Here is an 11,267-nt window from a genome sequence, read left to right as displayed (position 1 = left end):
AGGCTCTGTCATTGTGCCTTGGACGCTCTGCTCCCCCAAACCACACTGCTCCTATCCCTCCACCTGCTTGGGACCCCAAGCCAGAACTGGTAAAGCAGCTCGAAAGCTCGGGGTGGATTTAGCTCTTTGCGTATTAAATCAAAGAAATTGGTCCACTGCCTTCTTTATTGCTCTGGTTTAAGTTTAAGCCAATTTGTGGGAGCAGCTGATCCCATCTCATTCTGGAACAGGCGCACCAGGTCTACAGAGGCATGAGAAAGAGAGGGGGGCATATGGCTTGAATTCCCCCCCCCAGCCACCTCAATTTATGCCTGTGGACACAGCGCTTTCCATCCAAAACGTCCCCCCCACCAACTTCCAGTATCTGGAAAAAACACACTGCTAGTTTGTTTGTTTACTTAGAAAGTATTTATATACTGTCCCCTATAAAAACTTCAGGATGACATAAAGGAGCCTAAGAAAACTTTAAAAGCAATGCAGAGCAATAATTAAAATCAGTAGTTGTGCAAGGAAATTTTAAAGAAGTGCATAGTTTCAAGTGTTGCCATAAAACAGTATTCAGGGGATGCATGAAGGTCAAAAGGAAGAATGTCCGCAGAATCTGTGACATGGGGCCAGCAAGGCTAGCTTCTGGTTGAGGTTCCCTGGGCCTCTGTGCAACACAGGCGACCACCCTCAGCCGTCCTCTGGATCATTTTAGTGACTGGACTACAAGAGAGAAACTCGGGTGCTCCTAAGGTATCCTGGACCCAAGCTGTTCATGATTGCCTCAGTAGTCCTGGTACCTTCGGACTAGTATTCTCCCAGCAATCCTTTCCCATGCCTAGGGATGGGAGACCTGTCATTTTCTGCTTCTGTCATTTCATAGCATCATAGAATTGTAGAGCTGAAAGGGACTCCCAAGGGCCATCTAGACCAACCACCTACAATGCAGGATTCACAACTAAATGTTCCCATATTATAAATAAGGCAGTTTTGCATTACATTTGCACTGATGTGTGTGCATGTTATGCATGCCATTAGCAGAAAACTGAATCTGGCCGGTTGACTGGATCCTTACGTTCTCCACTCCAAGCTGGCCAGCTTTGATAGGGGCCACAGACCTGTCAGCCCCACTGACATCACAATGAAATCAAGCTTTGTGGAACTTTGCAAGCACCATCCAGTCAGCAGCGTATCTCACCCTTGCTTTTGGCAATGAGCTAATCTGTGTTATCTTGCAAAATCCATAAAAAGCATCAGTTCCTCTCAGATCCAAACAAAGCACTCATTCTTTGAGGCAGGGCTGCCAACCTGAGTAAAATATTGGGGGGGGGCAGGTAAGCCCTGCCCCACATAATTGATCCCACGATGCAGTGCATGCACACCATTTGGATGGCAATGTCCATTAAGGGGGCGGGGCTCAAATATTTCATTGGCAGCTTCTTTTTTAAAATATATGTAAAAAGCTACCCCTTTTTACAAAACCACAAAGACTAGAATATTTTTAGGGGCAGACGAGCTCAATGGCGGAGCACCCACTTTGCATGCAGATGGTTGCAGGTTGAATCCCTGGCGCCTCCTGCAGGGACTGTGAAAGATGCCTGGAGAGATGCTGCCAGCCAGTGAAGACAGCACTGAGCAAGATGCTCCTGATGTCCTGACTCAGCCGGAGGCAGCATCCAGGCTTCCTGCAACCAGAGCCTGACTTCCAGGTTCCGTCATCCCAGGAGCTGCCTCTACTTCCCTGGTAGGAGACTGAGCTAAGGCGTTTGCTGACAATCCTGTGGTCTCAGCCAAGCAAAGATTAGCAAATCACTCCAGGCAGCTGTGTGTGTTTCTGTTGGAAGAAGCCTCTCTTCTCTTCCAATCCCTGTCTTGTCTCCCATCCAGACTTTCGATCCTTGATCAAGTCTTTCGACCTAATCTGTTTGTGTCTCCCTCTGAGCTGGATTCCGGCACCTTGGTAACCCCAAGGTATTCTGGCCCTGCTCCTGTTGCCAGCACATGCCGTGGAGGGAGAGGGGGGGATTCTGAAGTGGGAATCCAGCTTAGCTGATGGGAAAGACTCACGGCTATGAAGCACAAACCTTGCGGCCAGGCTAACGCTACCAATGTCCAGTTATCTAGCTGCATTCAGCAGCCGTGCAACAACAGTTCATCTTGTAGCAGTTAAGAAGAAAGGCTCCCCTTGGTCTGCCTCCCCCCTCACCGCCCCCAGCCCTGGTGACTTTGCATTCATTGGACAAAACACTGGGAGGCAGCAAGAGGGTTGCTTCTATTGGACAGTTGGGTTGAATCCTGCACCTGCACTTTTCATGACATGCCCGCAAGTAACGAGGAATAGAAACATACTTGTTGATACAGTAATAATTAGCCAGAGGATGGATGGATGGATGGATCACTACGTTTATATCTATATCTCCAAGGTGTACATGGTTCTCATCCTCTCCATTTTCATCCTCACAACAGCCTGGTGATGTGAATCAGGCCAGGAGACCCTGACTGGCCCAGAGTCACCCAGTGAGCTTCATGAGCATCTTAAAAGGTTACTTAGAAGGGATCCAAGGGTCATGCCGTCCGAGCCTTTACAATGCAGGAATCACAGCAGGACTTGAACCCTGGTCTCTCCCAGTTCCTTTTTCCACACTCTAGCCACTGCACCACGCAGGTTCCTCAGGTGTCAGTTTGCCCAGACCTGTGATTGCCTCCCATGCAGGTGGAGGCCCATCTTTTAGTGGGGCACTGCTGGAAGGGCATTTCATATATTTTTGTACTGTCCATTGTATTATATATATTTTTAATGTTTCAATTGCTTTTTGATGCAAAATGACTGATCAATGTAATGATAGCTAATAATAATACTAATAATGCCAAACTTTCCGGGGGGGGGGCTTGGCATTTCCCTTAGCGCAGGCCCTGCTGCAGCCCTGACTCTTGCCTGTTGTCGGGGCAAGCCAGGCGTCCCCTTGACACGTTCACTCTCTGCAGGTACCGTGAGGCTTAAAGGTAAGCGTTCACAGGAGGTGGCCAGCTACTCAGATGGCTTAATGCCTGCCTATTTTTGTGAGGTCTAATCTGCCTGGAACTTCTGTCCCCAGCAGACTAAGCCAGCTGAACCCTTTTAAAATATACTGTGGGATTCCAGAAGAAGAGCGTGGAACTGGGCCGGAGGGAGGTGGGGTGTGGGATTTCATTCTAGACCCCTCTCCCCATGGGCAACACCCCTGCCATGTTTCTATAAAAGACTATCAGCTGCTCTAAATGCAACTTGAAGGGGCAAAAATGAAGTGATATGGAATGACTGGATATAAAAGCTATCAGTTTGCTGCAGTGTTTTATGGTTGAATTGCAAAGGATCCGAGTTTTCCTTCTCCCTGATGGCCTCCCTTCCCAGGCAGAAAAGCCCCATCTACCCCCCCTTCCCTCTCCAGCACATGCAGAAACTGCCTTCTTGACTGCTGGACCCCCTCTTGGTCTTGTCTGCTCCATCTGCCAGAGCCTGTCTTGGCACGCAGGAGAAGCCCCTAGCTCCCCGAGGGTTTGAGACCCATTGGCTACACTCACCAGTGGAAGCCATTCCAGGGATTGCGGCCACTGTGGCATCCTGGCAGCTTCTAGGCGCTGCTGCAGGTGAGAGCTGAGTGCAGGTCAGGACCAAAGGTGGGCAAACGGCCCCAGAAGGAGCAGGATGTGTTCCCCACCAGAGGTACCACCCCTCCCCTAACACCCCACAGACCCCCAAATGTACATGAGACTGTATATATGAGTGAAAACAACATGCAAAAATGCATTATACTAGGGGACATTGCTTTGCAAAGATGTACCATACATATTGTGCAAAATTGCATGTGCAAACGTGTAATGGAAATCTGGAGTAAAATGCTGCTGAACTTTCATGATTTTTTTCTTTAAAATGCAAACGGATGTGGGAATGTGGAGAACCAAACTAAGGGATGGGAAAATGAGAAACTGAGAGAAAACAAAATTAATAGATTTGCCAAACCCTAATTTCAATTGCCACTAAAGTCAGGAAGGCAGATCTGATCCCATCTGAGACAAATCCATCTCCTTGGCCACCTCTCTTGGCTTGCAGAAATGGGATGCTTGTAACAATGTTATGATCTATTACACCTGGACCTCGACCTTGCCAGAGCCTGAATGAAAACTGAAATTTGTGAGAAAAGGGCTGAGAGTGCAAAGGCTGGAATAGGAACTTTGTGTTTGCAACCAGGAGAGGAGGACACGTGTGCAGGAGCTATTGCTAAAACTCTTGAGGAAGCAGGATGGAAGGAAAGATAAGAAAGTAGCTGTGTCTCGTGATTAAGCCAGTAGATGCTAGTAGAATGAATTATTGCCACACCTGGACGTAACTGCCCCTTCTCTCGGGGCCCAAGAGCACTTTCCTTGGTATCAACTGGGGGAAATTGGAGGGCAGGTTCTGCAAATCCCAATTTCTGGCTCACCCCTGATTTCACTGCATTTTCAAAAAATGCCAGCCCGTGTCTTACGCTTAGTTTCTGCAAAGTAAGTGGAGGATCCTGCTCCTTCTACGCAGGGGCCCCTGGCCTCCCTTTTGCCTGCCCTTCTCTCTCTCTTCACCAAACAACCCAAGATTAAGAATCGTAATGAAACAATGAGCTAGTTAATAAGACCTGATGGGATTGATTACTGAGAATGATAACACATTCTCACCCCCCCCCCCAAGCCCACTTCGTCCAAAGGTCCCAAAAGCACGTCAGCAATATATTAATTAATTGACTAAGCCCAGTTAACTTCCTCACAACACAAGCACTGCAAGGGGAGACTGCGCGACGGTTTTGGATTGCAGTGGAGCTCAGGCTCTGGGGACAATGGCCGGCTGCTGCGGTGATGGGAAAGCAGTGCAGGGGGAATCCACACCTGCAAGACCAGCTCAACCTGCTCAGGCCTTGCAGCTTTGCTTTGGGACTCGGCCTGCACCCAGAGCAGCCGAGTGCAGGAAGCCGAGTGGAGCCAATAATGGCACCTGTTTGCCTCTGGGGATTATTTCCGCTGTGGCCGGACTCAGCATCTGTGCCAGGAGAGGGTATGGAGCGGGGGAACTGAACGTTGTGTGCATGTATGTGTGAGTTTGTTGGGGGTGGGCTGGGAGATCTTTGGCTCAATGCAACAATCCCACATCTTCACCATCTGACCTGCACCTCTCCAGGACACAACTGTGCCAGGATGGCCGCAGGGCTGTGCCAGCGCTTGGAGCATGCAGCTGTCACCTCCAGCTTAGCCTTGGATGTGGCGGAAATGGGGCTGGGGTGCGTGTAATCAGATTGATTTCCCAGTGTAATCTCGCAGGGCTTAGACATAACTCAGGGAAACTGGGCATATTGTCATGTGGGAATGCCCCACACTAGCGGCTTTGGGTTCCAGGTGCATGTCAGGAAGAAGAGCGGTACAGAGACTTCTTCCGGGTGGAGTTGGCCAGAGGTATCAAAGCTAGTTGTGTCTCCCCTTCTGATGCTACAGGCATGGAGAGCACGATTTTGGAGCCACAGTCCTAGGCAGGCCTTCTTCAGAATGGCAGAGTCCCTTCAGAACGGTGGGTGCTCTGGTCAGAGATGGGGGTGCAGAACGATGGGCTGGCTGTGGGCTTCCTGGCTGTCCACTGTTGGAAGGAGGGTGCTGGGCAGAGTGGATTTCTGGTCTGATCCAGGAGCAGAGGGCAATTGGTGACTACAAGAGGGATCCACAGCAGCCTGCTGAGATCTCCTTTTTGTGTTTCGATGTTTGTCCAAGGGTGTTTTAATTGACACACGGATTGGTGCCATGGGTTAATTAAATGTGCGGTGTGGGGCTGACCTGAGTCTGATCTAGCAGGCTCTTCCTAGGCCCTCACTAGCTCCCCCCCTTTCCAGGGCATAGAATTGTAGGCTTGGAAGGGACCCCAAGGGTCATCTAGTCCGAAGAGGGGCAGCTGGCTGGCTGGCACCCCAAACAGGAGCATTCCTCGCTGCATTCCACATTTTTATGTTTTCTAAATGCAGGGGCAGAAGTATTGTGGTGGGAGGAAGCCTTGAAGGACCTCTGAACCCCTCTAACTAGTTTCTTTCTCCCTGCTGCTCACCTTTCTGCCCAATAAACTGCCCCTGGGTGTTTTGGGGCCCTTCTGCATTCCACCCCACCCTGATCCAGCCTTGCCCCCATCCAGCAAAGTTCTCTTAATGAACTGAAAAAGTGCTAAGTCCTTTTAAGAGCTGGTCACGTGGCCACCTCCCCCCCCCCAGGCCATCCAGCTCTTGGCCTTAGCCCCCCCCATCTCCCCAATCCTTTGCCCCCCCTCCAGTAAGCTGACACAGCGTCTCTAAGTGTTATCAGCTTTGGTGTCTAATAGGCTTAGTCAAGTTTAAAACTGTCATTTGAGTGAACTAAACCCCCTTGATACCCCTGCCTTGCACCTCTTTAGCCAATTTGGCTTCAATTAGGGTAATTGGGAAACGAGGAAAGAAGTGTAGCATTAATATTTTAAAGTGATGAAGTGATTACAGGACCCGGCCTAGGAAGGAAATCAATTTGCTATCTGCGTCTTGGGAAGGCAATTATCATCATTGGGCAAATAATCGCCCTCCGGCTTCTTCCTCCTCGCTGCTCAACACCCTCCTTTGACGACACCTTAAGGAGGTTAGGTGGGGGGGCAAGGAGGGGGAGCCTGGCAGGGTGTGGAAAAACTAAATCCTCACACCGCTCAGGCTGGCAGAGGGCAGCTGGGTTAGCCGCTTTCCTTCCTGCCAGAAACGGAGCCCTGAGATTCGTGGCTCCAGGACAGTTCCCTTTACCCTGAGATCAACCACTGTGCTTTCTGGTCCCAATCCGCAGCAGATCCACCCCCAGGTGAAATTTGAGCAGCACTGCATCAGGGGCATTGTGAAGCGCCTCACAGGCCCTGCACCCCAGCAGAGGGCTTGCCTCACTTCGCCAGAGCTTCCTAGTGGTGCTAGCCAAGTCAGGTGCTAGTCCTCATGGTTCCGAATGGGCAGGAACCTGGGATGCCATCTGACATCCAGCCAGACTATTCCTCTGTTTCCCCCAGTCCAATCTTCAACCTTTTCACAACCACAACCCACTTTTAACCAAAACATGCATGGGGGCAGGACATTTCTTCCTCTTTTGCCCTGTATTTGGAACCCACTTTGGGTCAGGCTCTGGATGCACCTGCTTTGGTCAGGGGAAAGGCAGTGCTGCTTGGAGACCAGCGTTTTCTGCAGGGCAACGTGCAAGCATCTTTCCAGCTCATCCTTCCGTCTCCAGGGTCACTAAGGACAGCTCCTTCCTCTCTTTTTTAACTGACTCTCAAGCTTACAGTCTAAGAAGAATGACTCCAAAGTAGGTTGGGAGGGAAGAGGAAATGTGTGAACTCAGGTTTAAGTTCTTAGTTACAAGTTATTCTAATAACTTTATATCGCCTTGCAGAAAAAGTATATTGGCCAAAATTGCATCTGAAAACATTTATATATTGGGGAAAATGTACACTAAAATGCAGGTGGGTTTTTAGGAGGACTTTACAAATTAATGAATCTCAAACCAAAGACTGGGAAAATGAGAATCGGAGAGAAAGGAAGGTTAATTTTCCCTGGTCATCCTGCACATGTTGTTGGCCCCCATCACCCCCCACCCTGGTAAACGGTGTCAGCCTTATGCCGAAAGACTTGACCTGGGGACTCTCAAGTCCCCTCACCCCCCGAACAAGGAGGGAGCATCTAGCTTGGATCGGAGTCTCTCTTTGTTGTGACATTAAATGCTTGCCTTTGAAAATAAAATAAAACAACGATTCTTTTTAAAAGAACTTTTCTTCTTTAAAAATTGTTTTGCACATGCATGTGTTGCAGTTGGTGAATAATAATGGCTCATTTGCTCTCTTTCCCAGCTTTGCGGGTGGGCTGCTTATTACGCCTAAATAGTTGATTTAATTGAAATGTCATTTAATTAATGAAATGAATTTAAAGGAGCCCGACTCCACTTGGGACAGATGGTGGAAGCTCAGGGGTGGTAAAATCAAGACCAAATTGCCTTCTGGTTGAAAGAATGCCAGCGTTGCACTTCTAGGGGTGACAGCCTCCGTTGCTGGCTAAGTGGGGGGGGGGGCGCTGGAGAAACTCAAAAGCACTCTGTTCCCCAGCTGGACATTAGAGGGAAAGCCTGCTAGTCCCAGCCAGAACACGGAGTGGGAGAAGGAGGTGCAATGAGCGGCATTAGAAAATGATGCAAGGTTCTTCTTGCACATTTTAAATCAGAAGCTATTGGATCAGGCCAAAGGCCCATGGAGTCCAGCATCCTGTTCTCACACTGGCCAAGCAGATGCCCCAATGGGACCCCCACAAGTAGGGGGCATCCAGTCCAACCCACTGCAATGCAAGGCATCCCTGACAGAAGGCCACCCAAACTCTGCTTAGAAACCTCAAATACAAAATCAATATATAGTATATATTTTCTTTGAGAGAGAGCTGTTGGAGAATCCAAACTAAGCCTTCGTTATTTGAGGGGGGAGTTGTTGTTTTTTTGAAAAAGCTATTTGTGCACAGAAACACGAAGGCACAAGGCAGAGGAGCATCTTCTCGCGATACAAAAACGTTTGAATCTTTTAATCCTCCACAGGCCAAACAGCAGTGCCATTGCTGGATTTTGCTCTTCCCACCAAAGAAAACCTGAGTTTGTGTGGGTTGTGCTTCCCTTAAAATCCATTTGAGAAACCAGCCTCTGGAAGACTAGCAGGAGACAGAGTGTGACCAATTTGTGTACCCTGAGCCTGCTCTGCCGTATCAGTAAAGAAGGACACAAAAACAGTTTTAAAATAGGCCACAAGCTTGGTGGCTACAGATGTAAATGAGTTTGGTGTTGGGCAAATGGACCTCCCCACCACTAAGGAGGCAGAGGGAAGCAGAGGCTACCATTCTCCCTCTGCCAAAGACCAGGAACGAACCCAATGCCATATCCGCCACAGTTGTGGGCAAAACCCTCAGACAGGCCCAATTCGCCTGAAGGGACAAACTCCTCCCTGGACCCAAAAGTGGCAACCATGGAACCCATCGCAAGGTCCCTCCAGGAACAGCACAGAGCAGTATTAAGGTGTTAAGCTGACAGCCGTTGAGTGGTCCCAGATGCCAGATGGGCAGATTTGAATCCTGCTGGCTGGCGGTAAAGGCTGGAGCCCGAGACCAAGCCATGGTGGGCAGGAGAGGGCGCTGGGATGTTGCCAGGCCGCAAGCATCACCAGGAAGTGGTCAGAGGACATTCGGGGGGGTGCATTTCTCAGACCAAAGGGAACCTGCGAAGCTACCTTATTATTTTTGCTGTGGGATGCTGGAGGCCCTTTATGTAATCTTGCTATATTTACAGTGCTGCACTGAAATATTGCCTTTTGCATGCTACTATATTTGCTATTGTGTTGTTTTGCTGCCTTCACTTCATAATAATTAAATTGTTTTTGCAAATGTGTTCGTGTTTTCTTTGCTGTAAGCCGCTTTGAGCGTGATGTGTGTGTGTGTGTGTGTGTGAAAAAGGCACAGAAACACAACAAACACAATGTAACTACGTTTTAAATCCTATGCTCACAGTTTATACAAAATAGAACATTTCAAAGCTTACATTCTAAAAAGCAATCATGTTATGAGTTCCATCAGATTCTTTACTTCCCCAGTCTAGAACAAGGCTGGGAAATCTCAGAGCCACCCCCCCTTGCCCCCAGAAGCCTGCACGGAAGAGATTTTGGCCCTCACACTGAAAAAGGTCACTAGGAAAACTGCATAAAAAATTGTGTATCATTCGGAGGAATTTGCACTCATGAATTTTCATGATGAAATAGCAATAACTGCAAACTGATGTAGAAATTTGAAGAACCAAACCTAAGACTGGGAAAAGTGAGAAAGCGAGAGAAGCCCAAACTGACTCAGCTGCCCCACCATAGTCAGCATCTGTTAGTCATGGCAGGTGAATGGGAGCTGCGTAGGGAGAGGCAGAGCTCCCACCCACAGCGTGCATTGAAAGCACATTTAAAGTGCATGGCTTCCCCCAAAGAATCATGGGAAGTGTAGTTTGTTAATGGTCCTGCAAATGGTAGCTCAGGGCCCAGGGTTCTTTGGGGAAAGCCACGTACTTTAAGGTGCTTCAAATGTCTACTGTGGATGTGACACCCCCCTCTCTCCTGAGGGACAAAACGTGGGGCAGACCCTGGCTTGTGGGCTTCCCACAGATGCATGTTTGAGAGCAGGATACCGACCTCTCACCCAGCCGGGCTCTTCGCAATGGTCAAAGTATCTCTGGACATTTTGGAGGCCGAGGCCGTGGTTGCCATGCCTGGTGTCAAATGCAAAGAGGTGCTTCCAGATAACGGACTCAAATCCAAGGGCCACAATCGTTTCTCCATCCTGGCCACACACAGCCAGGCATCAGGCAAGCTGCCCGGGTTGGGGGGGTGTCAGAGAGAGGCCACCATAAGGCCTGGTCACTTGCATTTCGGAGGACGAAACGGGGGCGGAGGGGGAGGCCTGCCAGAAGCTTCTCTCCTGCTGCATGTGTTCCTTCAAGCAGTGTCTCCCTACACTTTGACACACATTAGGGCTGCTGAACCTGCTGCTCGATTGTGCCCAGGGTTCATTAGTGGCACGAGGCCACAGGCCACATTCAGCTTTGCACCTGACCCCCCAAAGTGCCCTTGGTGGTGCTTCCAGGCCTGCCATGCCAGTTCACACATCCCTTGGCTGCAGAGCAAGGAGCCCAAGTTAGGAAGTCCCCCCCCCCCGGCCCTGGGATCCATCCCTTCAGCCTGCTGCCCAAAGACAAAGGCCATTGTTTGCGCCCTCCCGGGCGGGGCGGAAACCCTCCCTCCATTTCTGTGGTGCCCCTTCTTTTCTTCTCTCTGTGTCTAATCATTCTTTCCCTCTCCTGTAATGAGGGGATTACGAGGGGAAACTGCAGCGGGGTGCTTTTGTGTGGAAGACAATCCAAGTGGGGAGGGGGCGGGCGCCGCTTGGCCCATCATGACGGTGCCTCGGTGTCCCCTCCGCACCGCCAGCCGCCCCCAGCCCAGCCCAGCCCAGTGGCTGAACCAAGGGGACACTTAGAGCAATTACTTAGCCAGAAAGTAACTGTCAATCATTCTTAAAGGGGAAGGCCTCCAATTAATAACCTCGTCCTAATCCGCTGGACTCATTTCCAATCTGCAAGGGTCCAGTGACATCTGCAAGACTAAATAAAGAATCTCCTTGGGGCTTTAGGCGAGGTGGGCTCCGTGACAGCTCAGGCGACCACTGAGCATCTTG

The sequence above is a fragment of the Podarcis filfolensis genome (assembly GCF_964270895.1).
Source record: "Podarcis filfolensis genome assembly, chromosome: 18".
In the NCBI taxonomy this organism is placed as follows: Eukaryota; Metazoa; Chordata; class Lepidosauria; order Squamata; family Lacertidae; genus Podarcis; species Podarcis filfolensis.
The sequence above is the reverse complement of the archived record's forward strand: the minus strand, read 5'-3'. Positions refer to the sequence as shown.